The 11,578-nt window shown below is 44.7% G+C and overlaps 1 protein-coding gene across 2 annotated transcripts in view; it reads left to right on the top strand.

Moving 5' to 3' along the window:
* Window positions 1–339: 339 nt before the first annotated feature.
* LOC138349612 (tripartite motif-containing protein 59-like) overlaps window positions 340–11,578 on the top strand; it is a 318,336-nt gene continuing 307,097 nt past the window's right edge. Inside the window, exon 1 of one of the 2 annotated variants that reach the window (XM_069321202.1) lies at window positions 340–596. The gene's annotated coding sequence lies outside the window, so the exon portion shown is untranslated. The remainder of the gene's footprint in view (window positions 597–11,578) is intronic. The other variant, XM_069325897.1, reaches the window with a different exon arrangement.

The following is an 11,578-nucleotide window of genomic DNA, read 5'->3' as shown; positions in this document are numbered from 1 at the left end:
ACTACTAAATAAATATGAAACTCACTAAACACTGTGTATCTAATCAACCCAACAAAGTAACATAAACGTACGTTACACTTTAATCTAAGTTAGTATTAAGTTTTATTCTTAGTATTTTTCCTGCCCGAAACGCTTTGCGTAATAATGGCTTTAGGCATTGTATGTACTAGCTCTATCTATAAATCCATTAATTTTTGTATTTCACCTTGTATGTATGTACTTTACCTGAATAAATATTTGTATTTTGTATTATTATCATCATAAATTAAACGTAGGCTAAGATCAGTAACCAAAGAAAATGGAAAAAACAAAAGTAAAGGTAAACGAGTGAGTGACGTCATCACAACAAAGGTTGCTATACGCCCCCGTGTCCACGACCCGGGAAGTACGCCTGTCTGTAAAGACCTGTGTCCAAAATACCCGCCAAATTGACCCTCCCATCGTACTCTCAAGACATTTATGGCAGTGTAAGTGTGTTGAGGGCACACCACTGAAGACTTTGAGGATACACCACGCGGGAGAGTCAACACTGTGTTGAAGGAAGGAGTCACTGGCTCCATCTGACCACCTTGATCCTTACATTTTCATCATCCTCAGTAAGTACTTGAGTACTTTCTGCTACACCATTGTCTTACACCCCCAACATACAGGATACAAGACACTCCGTACATTGACAACATCGCACACTAATTTTTTTACCACTTTGGACACCAGCTTTGGACATTTCGCATACGTGTACGTGTTCAATGTTAAAACGGCAATATGATGCTATTAACAATTAAAATCTACTTAATGGGCATGTAGTTATTAAATGAAGTTTAGTGATATGAGTTAGTTTAGTTCATTTATTATGCACCCCATACCCATCTTGTGGGCGGTAGTGGAAAGGGTTACAGAGGCACATAATGGGCTCAGGGACTGAACCCCACAATTCATTTAGCTAAGCAACTAAGCAAGTTACAATCTTGATGAGCTAGTTACAAATTAGTGATATGATGGACATAATCAGAGCTTGGTAAGGACGCCGCCCGCCAGCGTAAATGTTCAGAACCATACTGGAAACTGACCCAACTATGGGATGGGTTAACCCAAGTATCACGTTTTCAAAAGGGTCGCCCATGTTGGAAAAGACGAACGTCGAAAGAATATTGTTGAAAATATCTTGATAACTTATTAAACCAAAATTAATTATTAGTCAGAAGAAAGACGGAAACGCGATCTATATCTAAAACCTCTACCAGACAAATATTTTAAGTAAAACTGAAGATAGTTGTAGTTGTATAAAAGTGGCAGTTTTCATGGCTCGTCGAGCTCAAAACCCGCAGTATTCATCTCAGAACAATGCCTATTTCACGCAGATTCTTTAATAAACGTAAGAGTTTTATATGTTGCAATAAAGATAGAAATATATCTTCATTTTAAATACCCTACCATGTGCATATTTAAATTTAAAGCAAAGATATGTTTACTTTTATAATAGCCAAGCTTCGACCCCGGACAGATCGATCGAAGGAGCAGCTCTCACTCTCAGAACAATGTTTAATTCACGTGAATTCGTTAATAAACTTATATATTTTATATGCCACAAGAAAGATAGAAATATAAGGCTCATTTTAAACACTTTACATAGACATAATTAAAGTTCTAATGATGATTCATGTGTTTTAATAATCGCCGAGCTCTGACCCCCGCACAGACTGATTGACAGAGCAACTCTCTCTCAGAACAATGTCTATTTTACGTAAATTTGTTAATAAACACAAATGTTTTATATGTCTTAAGAAAGATAGAAATATAAGTTTTATTTTAAATACATTACAATATAAATATTTAAAGCTCAAGTGAAGATACATATGCTTTTATAGTGGCATTTAGTAGCTTGTCGGTCATGAAGTGCAGACGCATACACACTTGCCGATATATTGTATAGTTAACAAAGATACGCTAATAAAGCCTAAAATCTTATATGCCTTCAGAAAGACCGAGATATAAACATTATTATGAGTGCACCAAATGATATATATCATGTTTGAGGAAAAAGATATATCAATTTTAAATTAAGTTTCGACTCTCGCCGGGGCGAGAGATGGGGTGACTCTCGCCCCATCTATTGGAAATTCTGTCCACCTAAAGACCCAAAGCTACTCAAACCCTCCTAGCATTACATAAATAATGAAGTAATATGGTATATTTACTCACGATAATGTGGGTGCTGAATGCAGAACATGAGAAAACATATACAGTATTTACTCCAAAATAATATAATTTCATTATGAAATAAGTAAATAAGTGGCATCAAAGGAAGTCGACGGTCGAAGCGTTAATGTTGTGGAGCGACTTATCCAAGATATATCGTTGTCTGGAAAGTGATTGTTGGCATATCAACCTTCTGTACACAGTGATCCAGTTGTCGCACTTCTCTGCTCAAATTATCACAAATTTAAATTATGATGTTAACAAGTAGAATACGTATTTTAAATAAAATCTAACATAACTAGCCAGAAAACATTTATTAAAAAATACATGTCTGGAAGTTAGTTTTGTTATATATACTTGCTATTCGTTGACAGGCGTTTGCCACTTAATCTACCATGTACTGTACTTATGTAAAATCTCCCTTTGTGTGCAGGACAAACATATTAATTGTGACACTAGCTCTCCATATATGTCAGTTGCTTAATTTAGAAACTGTATTTGTGGTCGATCTCGAACCCATTTATGATGTGACGACTTATACTGAATTTTGTAACTAGCTCAACAAGATTATAACTTGCTTAGCTAAATGAATTGTGGGGTTCAGTCCCTGAGCCCATTATGTGCCTCTGTAACCCTTTCCACTACTGCCCACAAGATGGGTATGAGGTGCATAATAAATGAACTAAACTAAACTGTCTCTTCGCTCATCTAGACGAACCCTACACGCCCTGTGATATATTGTTTAATTAATTGAGATTCACAAATACTGTCTCCACTCGATCATACGGACTATATGGGAAGGACCCCCAGCCGGATTATCACATTTTTCGGATAATGGTACTTTTTCACCTACGAGTCCAAAAGTGACAATTTCCAACTACTTTTATACTACAAACAACATAATTTGAATTGCCTTGCCACATATAATTATTAAATATTCAACTAGAAACCTCAACTTACCTTGTTGGTGTTCGTCTTCTTGATTGATGCCACACATCTTGAAGTTAAGAATTCTTAACAATTTACGTAACCTATACTAACACAACACTAAAATTAACACTTAAAATTACTGTACAGTTCATTAAGCAAAGTTAGTTTTGACTGCCAGCTGCTGAAGCCTCACTGGTTGAAGGCATTTGGGTTGCCTGTGAGGCCTTGCTTGTTGAAGGCGCTTGCATGCGCCTCACTTGTTGAAACGCTTGCATGTCCTCACTTGTTGAAGGCGCTTGGCTTGCCTGTGATGCCTCACTTGTTGAAGGCGCTTGCTTGGCTTGCCTGTGAAGCCTCACTTGTTGAAGGCATTTGGCTTGCTTGTGACACCTCGCTTGTTGAAGGCGCTTGCTTGCTTGCGCCTCACTTGTTGAAGGCGCTTGGCTTGCCTGTGGCGCCTCACTTGTTGAAGGCATTTGGCTGCCTGTGATGCCTCACTGGTTGAACAACACATAACTTGTCTTTAATTGCTAGGACAACCTTCTTCCTCTTAACACCTCCAGAATGATTGATGCTGCTACCAGACATAGTCTTGGCCAAAAATATTCAAAGTTACTATGAAAATAAAAAAGTTATTTAAAAAAATATTTCACTAATGGAGCAGCACTGTGATGCCGCACTGGTTGAGGTGTATAACAGTAACTTGTCTTTAATTGTTAAGACAACTTTCTTCCTCTTAACACCTCCAGATCCGGTAACACCTCCACCTCCAGAGGGAGCCGGTCGGCCGAGCGAGGGAGCCGGTCGGCCGAGCGGACAGCACGCTGGACTTGTGATCCTGTGGTCCTGGGTTCGATCCCAGGCGCCGGCGAGAAACAATGGGCAGAGTTTCTTTCACCCTATGCCCCTGTTACCTAGCAGTAAAATAGGTACCTGGGTGTTAGTCAGCTGTCACAGGCTGCTTCCTGGGGGTGGAGGCCTGGTCGAGGACCGGGCCGCGGGGACACTATAAAGCCCCGAAATCATCTCAAGATAACCTCAAGATAACCTCCAGAACGATTGATGCTGCTACCAGACATAGTCTTGGCCAAAAATGTTCAAAGTTACTATGAAAATAAAAAAGTTATTTAAAAAAATATTTCACTAATGGCGCAGCACTGTGTATAACACGAGGGACGGACGCACATGGGTTGACCAGTGTTGGACGGGTCCACTTGGGGTGGGGCAGCTATAGCGCGTTACGTAGGCCGCCAGAAGGAAAAAAACTCACAATATTTTTGAAGGAAACTTCAGCCTGTGCACATTACTTTTAGGAAACTTATTTATTTGTTAATACATAATTACTAGTACTTATTTAATTTGTTTTTGGCTATGATTAAGTGTTCTAAAATTAATGGTAATTCCTGTACCCAGGTGGTCCCTTCCGACGCACCCCTCCCACCCTCCCAACACCACCCACCCACCCCACCCCCTCCTCCACCATGCGTCTAGAGCCACAGACGGGATTAATACGGTATGGCCGAATATTCATCCGGCCAAACCAGCTTTTATCCGGTTCCTGTGGCCATTTTGGCCGGATATTGTGATAACTTTATCCGATCACAATTTTGGCCGTATAAGGGCGTTTTCCGGATGTTTGAATCCCGGATAATCGCAGGGTTACAGTAAAGCTTATAATTGTATGTGTTATCAAAAAGGCAGAGAGTTTAGTTCATTTATTATGCACCCTATACCCATCCTGTGGGCGGTAGTGGAGAGTGTTACAGAGGCACATAATGGGCTCAGGGACTGAGCCCCACAATTCATATAGCTAAGCAAGTTATAATCTTGATGAGCTAGTTTCAAAAGTCAATGCACATCGTCACATCAACAATGGGCTCGAGACTGACCACAAGTACAGTTTGTAATTTAAGCAACTGACATATATGGAGGGCTAATGTCACAATTGATATGTTTATCGTACACATAACCCCCATCCCCATCCAATGGGCAGCAGTGGATAGGTTACAATCAAGTCGTTTTTGCGTTTTTTTTCACAGAGATGAGATCTTATTGGGTGAGGAAAGATATTCATGTTTTAAAGAAGGTTTCTTGGCTGATGCTCTCCATTGATGGAAAATACAACCTTTTGAAAATCAATGTTAGTTTGATCCAGAATGTGGAATGACCTTCCTCATCATGTTAAAGCCTGTACCTCTCTCAACCAGTTTAAGATAAAAACAAAGCACTACCTAATTAACTCCCTGTAACCTACCTTACCCCTATAATGTCAACCCATGTCTGCTATTTTTTTTAAACAATGCTGTTTGTCGACCAAATTGTATTTTTTTGCTGTTATTCTGCCATGTTCCCCCCTTTTTTATTTTTATATTTTCTCAACACATTTTATACTTTAATCTCAATTAGTATTAAGTTTTAGTCTTTAGTGTTTTCCTGCCCGAAACGCTTTGCGTAATAGTGGCTTTAGGCATTGTATGTACTAGCTCTATCTATAAATTCATCAATATTTGTATCACACCCTGTATGTATGTACTTTACCTGAATTGAGCGCCGTGGAGTTTGTTTTGGTCTGGGCGGGGTTTCAGTGCTGGTGTTTTGCGCCCTTTTTGCTACAGTGCTTCGCCTCTCGCTCTTCTCCCTGGCTGCGGTATGTGCCCCTTCGCTCCGGGGGTGTCCTGGTTCCCAGTTGTGGGGAGGACGCCGCGGTTTTCCCTGTGTTATGGGTGTGGGTCACCTCCTTCGCCTCTCCCTGCTCTCCTGTGGGTCCGGCTCTGGCCTCTTCACCTGGCGGTGCTCCCGGGTTCTTCTGGGCATGGTTGAGTCATGTCAAGTTCGTGCCACTGTTTGCCAGGTGAGTTTCTGCGGTCTGGCATCTTTTGGCCGGGCGCTGGATGCGGTGTTGTTTATATACCTGTCTTTATTTAGGTATATTTTTTGTACGACTGAGACCGTTCGCACACCAGTGACTGTCCCTTTTTCAACCCTTCCTGCCTCATGTGCATGTCCAACCCATGCTAGAGTCATTCAGGGGACCCACCTTTTTTCATGTTGTGAGGTGTGGGGGTTATGGGGTTGGTTCTGTACTCACCTGGTAAGGCTCCTGGCTGTGCTTGCAGGGTTTGAGCTCTGGCTCTTGGGTCCCGCCTATCTGGTAGAACTTGCGGGATAGTACCAGTGGAGTGCAGTGGTGCTATTGGCACAATTGGGGAACACTGTCTTACCATCAGAGGTCTGTGGTTGTTACACGACCTACTTGCGAGCATTAGCCTTCTTGCTGGTTCGTCTGTGAACTTCCAGGGCACACTAGCCTGTTTTCGAATAGCAGTTCCGGCCCATCCTGGTTGTGGGGGTATGTGGGCCGGCGGGCCGCTCCAAGCAGCTGCCTGGTGGGCCACCCTCTGGCCAGTCTAGCCTGGCCTCTGGCTGGTCTAGCCTGGCCTCTGGCCGGTCTAGCCTGGCCTCTGGCCGGTCTAGCCTGGCCTCTGGCCGGTCTATCCTGGCCTCGGGCCGGGCTTGGGGTGTAAATTAGCTCCACGTACCCCATCCAGCAGGTATCGAGCGGGGTTTCTCCGCCGTCGGTCGCCTGGTGCAGGTTTCTGGGCCTGCTGGGTTTTGTCGTGTCTCCGTTGGCCCTGTCTGGGGTCTGCCTGCTCCGTTCTCTGCCTTTGCAGAAGGGAGTTGCTATTTACATGTTGCATGTAGCGGTGGTGCCTGTTGCTACTGCTGCACGTGTGCATTGGTACCGTGTTTCACGGTGGCGTGTCCTTGTTCCTGTGTCCGGTTGTGGTGTGGCACTTTGCTGTTGTTTTGTGCCTGGGGTTTGCGTATGGGGGTTTGCTTGTTGTTTTTCGTGGTCTTCAGGTACCTGGTTTGGCCCTCTCATGTGCGTGGAGGTTTTCTGTCCCTGCCTGATTGTCCACCCCTGGTTGTTATCCTGGGGTTTTTGTGCTTCTGCTCTTTCTTCCTGCCTCCTCTGCAGCAGGGGTGTTCTGCGTGTGTTCTTGGGCATTTTTCAGCCTGTGTCCTGTGGTGTGCTTCTTTGTTTCGGTCTATTGCAGTTGTGTGTACAACTTGGTTCGGGTACTGTTCTGGCGGCAACCCTTCCGCCTTCTTTGGTTTCTTAGCTTGCCCTGCCGTTTTTTTTTTTTGGGTCTTGCGATGTCTCGCTTCGGACCCGTCGTTTCTGAACTCCTGGCGGGCTTGCATGCTTTGGGGAGTTTTTCTGTTCGGCAGACGTTCCATCTTGTGCCGCCTGGGTTTCGGTGGTCGCGCCCGAGATCTTCCCGCGGCTCCGCCTTTTCCTGGGCTCGGAGGGGCCTTGTCGAGGCTGCTTATGTTCTGCCTCGCGGTCTCACCTCCGGTTGGTGGTCGGGTGGCTTCATGGTAGGTGTCCCACCTGCGTGCTTCTCTTGGCGGCAGTATGGGGTATTTTGGCGGTCCTTCCTTTTCCTGCTCCTTCTTAGGTGGTTACTCTTGTTAGCTTGGTTTACTCTCGGCTTGGTTTTCTGGTGGGGGTTGGGGGCCGTCGTCTTGCCACATACTGTCGCCTCTTTTCGTACGGCGCTGGCGGAGCCGCTTCGGCTTGCTTTCGGTCTTGGTGTTGCTTCTGCACTGTTAGTAAGCTGTCTCGTGTGTCGTTTCACCTCCGGCCTGTTCGTGCGCTGCTTGCACCATCCTGGTCTCTGGTCAGCGTGGTCTGTCTTCTCCTCGGTTGGTAGTGCCCCTTCGGTTCCGGTGTGTTTTTTCGTCGGCTCCTTCCTTTTGGCCTTTGCCTCTGGGGGTCGGGTCGCTGAATTTTCTTGCTCCTTCAGTTTTAGCGTTTTGGTTGTTCGGTGGCAGCAGTCTCCATCTTTTCTGGCGTGAGGTGGGGCTGCTGCATTCTGGAGGGGTCCAGGGTTGTTGGTGCTGTGTTGGTCGGGCCAGGGGGCGTGTCGTGTTTTGTGTTCAGTGGCGGCCCTTCGCTGTTGTTTGCATGCCACGGCGTTTGGGTACGGAGTGCGTTTTGCGTTGATCCGGTTCTGTTCTTTCCGATTCGCGGATGATGGTGTCCCGGGTGGTCAGCCGTGTTCTTGTGGCTAAGCTGCCTGTGTTCTTCCCTCATGCCCGTGGCTTCGCTGCTCTCGCTGCTGTCTGGGCGACGTGTCCTTGCGGTCTTTCGGGCATTGATTTTGGGTGTTCGTGCGGGGACCTTGCTGCTCGTTGTTCTTGTGTTGTTCCCGGGATTTTTCAGAGCTGTGGCGCCTTGGGTTGGCGTTTGCTGCCGGTTGTCTCGCTTCCGTGGGTGGTACGTGGTGTCCGCCTCCCGGTTCTGTCCTTTTGACCTTCCTCTGTGGGTAGTTAGCTCCGGGGAGCCGACAGGACTCCCCCTAGAAAACCAGCGTTGAATGTAATGAAACACCATTTTCTGGGTGAGACCCGGAGGCTCCCCGGCAACCCTCCCTCCCTCCGGTCGGCAGTTTTTCGCGTGTTTTGACATCCAGCCTCAGAACTGATGGGTGGATAGCCGGCGTGGGAGGTCTGGGGCTCCCCCTTCCCCCCCTCCCGGGGAGGGGGGAGCTGCGCAGACAGCGTCGCGGTGATGTATGACGTCATACTAGTTTCCTTGTTTTCTGTTGGGGAGTTCTATCCACTAGTTCGGCTTTAGGTAGCAATTTTCACCAGAATAGGGGTTTGTTTTGGAATGCTTACCTTTCTGGATGCTTGACCCGATCGATGGCAGACATAGAATGCTTCCTACCACACGGGGGTTTCTATAGGCCCTAGGTAGGGCCTAGAACTCCATACACATGTCTGATGCCAAAGTCTGACATTAGCATATCAGCCTGGTAAAGCTCCGGGGAGCCTCCGGGTCTCACCCAGAAGATGGCGTTTCATTACATTCAACGCTGGTTTTTTTATATTTTTCCCATGATCAGGGAACACGACCTAACAGGTTAGGAAGAAAAAATATATATTTTTTTCTTTTGTTTGCGCCTGTGGGTGTCAATCAGTATATAGCCATGCCCCATTTAAGGGTTAATTTAGAAACTGTACTTGTGGTCGATCTCGAACCTATTGATGATGTGACGACTTATATTGAATTTTGTAACTAGGTCATCAAGATTGTAACTTGCTTAGCTAAATGTATTGTGGGGTTAAGTCCCTGAGCCCATTATGTGCCTCTGTAACTCTTTCCACTACCGCCCACAAGATGGGTATGGGGTGCATAATAAACGAACTAAACTAAACTCAATAAGATCTAATCTCTGTGATTAAAATGCAAAAATGACTTTGTCACTGCCTTTTTGATAACATATACAATCATAAGCTTTATTTGTGAATTGCTATTAAACAGTAAATCAGAGAGCGTGTAGGGTTCGGTGTTCCATGTGCGAAGAAACGGAGATTTTACATAAGTACAGTACATGGTGGTTTAAGTAGCGAACGCATACCAACAAATAACGATTAGTATCTATAAGAATACTATTGTTCTATGGAGTCGATTTAACTTCCAGCCATGTATTTTTAAATAATCTTTAATGTTTTTTGGTTAGTTATGTTAAATTTGATTAAAAATATGCATTCTACTTGCTAAGATCATAAATTAAATTTGCGATAATTTGAGCAGAGAAGTGCGTTTACTGAATCACTGTGTACAGGTGGCTGATAAGCCAGCAAACACTTTCCAGACAACGATATATCTTGGATAAGTCGCTCCACGACGTCGTTGCTTGAACCATCGACTTCGTTTGATATTTCATATTTATATCTTATTTTGTTATGAAATTATATTTTTTTCAGAGTAAAATTATGTTTTCTCATGTTCTGCATCCATCACCATCATTATAGTAAGTGAATTTACCATATTACTTCATTAATTACGTAATGCTAGGAGGGTTTGAGTAACTTTGGGTTTTTAGGTGGACAGAATCTCCAATAGATGGGACGAGAGTCGCATCTATTGGAGATTCTAATGCATCTAATTTAAGTCGAAATTTAAATTAAAATTAATATACAGTGGAACCTCTATTAACGAGTTTAATCCGTTCTGGCACTGAGCTCGATATCTGGAAAACTTGTCTTAACCCTTCAATTGCGCATCGCATCATATGATGCTTTGACCGACTTGCAGTAAATTGTGCATCGCACCTGCTGATGCTTTGGTGTACTACGCAAGATTTAAACGGCCCGCGGAAACACGGGGTTCACCACACCTTCATCAGGGCTCTTGTAAACAGACGCCATTTAAAAAAAAAATCGTGGGCCAAACTCCCGGGTGTTAGGGGCCTCAGTATTGAGTCAGCTACCAAGCCTGATGCACGCAGCATGAACTCACAGCACTGCTGTTCAGCTTGTGACCACAGCATCGCCTAAAAATGCCATAATATACTTGTTCATGCTATTATGTAGCGATGATATTATTACAGAAGACCCCTGACTGTGATAAAACTGACCAGGGTTCTGATAATAGCAGGATTGTGTTGATATTTGGCGCTGTGCACCATGGAGGGAGGAGTAATGCTGTGGGAGGGAGGACGGTGGCGTTGTCTTTTGAGTGTGTGTGGCCACCTTTTTATTGACTGCACTGCACTAGGGAGCCGGTCGGCCGAGCGGACAGCACACTGGACTTGAGATCCTGTGGTCCTGGGTTCGATCCCAGGCGCTGGCGAGAAACAATGGGCAAAGTTTCTTTCACCCTATGCCCCTGTTACCTAGCAGTAAAATAGGTACCTGGGAGTTAGTCAGCTGTCACGGGCTGCTTCCTGGGGGTGGAGGCCTGGTCGAGGACCGGGCCACGGGGACACTAAATGCTTACATGAAATCATCTCAAGATAACCTCAAGATAACCATACCAGCTTAGTGGTTCGCTATGGTGAACACAAATGTAGAAACTTATATATAACGTGTGTATAGTGTGAGATAACAGCGAGAGTAGGAGGTTGGGAGCCGCCATTTTGGTGAGGGAGGAGCGTCGTCTGCAGGACTTATCATGTTGTTTACTGGTGACCACGATGGTCTTTGGGCACCATACCAGTTTACTTGTACAAGTATGGTGAATAAAACAGGTAGATACTTATATATAATGTGTGTATATAGCGTAATAACACCACAAACAGTATTGTTGTAGGAGAAATATTAGTGCGTCTGGCCTTGAGGGCGGCCGCCACCAGCTGACTGTGTGAGTAGCTACGTCGTTGTACCTTTACTCACCATACTAGCTTAGATGTACAAAACATGTGAACAAAAAACAAAACAAAACAAAACATGTGAACAAAACATGTAAATACTTATATATAACGTCTGTATATGAAAGCAAAAGCAGTATGGTGGGTGGAGAATAGTGGCAAGTCCGGTGAGGTGAGGTGAGGGAGGGAGTGGCAGCCAGTGCCAGCCAGTGGCAGCCAGTCACTGCCTGCCACTGCCACTGCCACTCAGCATACCAACTTAGTGGTTCGTCATGGTGAACAAAACA

Source organism: Procambarus clarkii, chromosome 1 (genome assembly GCF_040958095.1).
Source record: "Procambarus clarkii isolate CNS0578487 chromosome 1, FALCON_Pclarkii_2.0, whole genome shotgun sequence".
Lineage (NCBI taxonomy): Eukaryota > Metazoa > Arthropoda > Malacostraca > Decapoda > Cambaridae > Procambarus > Procambarus clarkii.
This window is presented reverse-complemented; position numbering and strand designations above follow the sequence as displayed.